The 1,599-nt window shown below is 34.1% G+C and overlaps 1 pseudogene; it reads left to right on the top strand.

Moving 5' to 3' along the window:
• The first annotated feature begins 5 nt into the window (after positions 1-5).
• LOC107472608 (histone acetyltransferase of the MYST family 1-like) lies at positions 6-1,063 on the top strand (annotated as a pseudogene).
• Positions 1,064-1,599: the final 536 nt, after the last annotated feature.

Raw genomic sequence — 1,599 nt, 5'->3', positions numbered from 1 at the left:
TTTTGTGTGAATGTGATAATCTAGGATGCCACATGGTTGGCTACTTCTCTAAGGTAAATAATACTTGGCTCTAATCATTTCAGGTTGGCATGAGATATTTCAGTATTTATATTTTTTAATTTGCTATCCCAATTCTTTCATCTCTTCTCAGAAACCTGTGATGCTTGTAATTGGTGAAACTTGACATTGGACATTGTTTTAATTTAAATATCTTATTTCTCCTGCATACTTATGCCTTATGGTTTTGTTGCACTTATTTCTTCGTATTTACTTTACATGAACGATACTGGTGTTGATATTGACTACCTTTTATCATAAAGGAAAAACATTCCGAGGAATCCTATTAAAAATTTCTAATAGCCTTCTGTAAGCGCGCTCTCCCCCTCCTCTATCCTTCTCACACCGATGCGCACACACATTTTTGTAGATTTCATCCATTTTAATTTCAAATATTGAACAGTATATGAACTTTCCAAGAAGGAGGGCAAAGTTGGCACGCCAGAAAGACCCCTTTCAGATCTTGGACTGCTAAGCTACAGAGGATATTAGACCAGGGTTCTCTTGGACATTCTGAAAAAGCATAAGGGTAACATTTCCATCAAGGTAAGCATCTGTATAATAATTTTTTCATAGAACGCGTGTTATCTTGTTACTGAGAAAGTTGTCTTTCTGCAGGAGCTAAGTGATATGACTGCCATTAAAGTCGAAGATATATTGACAACTCTTCAGAGCCTAGAATTGATCCAATACAGAAAAGGACGGCATTTTATTTGTGCAGATCCTAAGGTTCTTGATCGCCATCTTAAAGTTGTTGGTAGAGGGGGTCTTGAGGTTGATGTTAGCAAATTGATTTGGACCCCTTGCACGGAACAAAGTTGAGGCAAGAGCTACCTACCCTTTAAGTAACTTTGATGAACTTGTATATATAGATTTTAGGTTTGGTTGGTTAGTTGTTTTAGCATTGCCTCCTTTTGTGTATTAACAAATAACAAATACTTGGTCTTGTAAAGATCTTAGCTAGCTTAGGAACACATTGATTGTTATAAGCTGAATCATTCTTACCTGTTTTAATTCATGACTCAATTTATTTGTGCTTAATTTCAACAAAAAGAAAAGAGAATACTTGGAAATCGACCTTTAATATTTTAAAAAAATAGAAATTGGTAACGATTAGATTTAGTTCTACCTTTTCTTATGTGCAATGTACTGAATCGTCTCTTTTCGTGCAGTTTGAGGCATGTATTGTATTTTCTTTTTCGTGGTATCTTCCAATCCTACAACTTAAAAATTAATTTGTTGTAAATTTGTACTTGATTTAAGAGATAGCATATTGAATTAAATTCTGAAATTAATATGACAACATTTTGTCATACAAGAAACCCGAAATTAAAAAGACTTCCCAATCAAACTTGCATTTACAAGCCACCAAAAGAATTAAGATGAGAAAAACTCAAAATCTATGAAAAGTTGAAAACCACTAAAAGACAGATATGCTATAAGGCTCTTGCAATGGTTGGTCATCAGAACACAAAATTGGTTTTCTTAGCCTACTGTCTTCTCTATATGCTCATCCATGACTAGCAACACTGTTAAACAAAA

This window comes from Arachis duranensis, unplaced genomic scaffold (genome assembly GCF_000817695.3).
Source record: "Arachis duranensis cultivar V14167 unplaced genomic scaffold, aradu.V14167.gnm2.J7QH unplaced_Scaffold_196009, whole genome shotgun sequence".
Lineage (NCBI taxonomy): Eukaryota > Viridiplantae > Streptophyta > Magnoliopsida > Fabales > Fabaceae > Arachis > Arachis duranensis.
The sequence above is the reverse complement of the archived record's forward strand: the minus strand, read 5'-3'. Positions and strand labels throughout refer to the sequence as shown.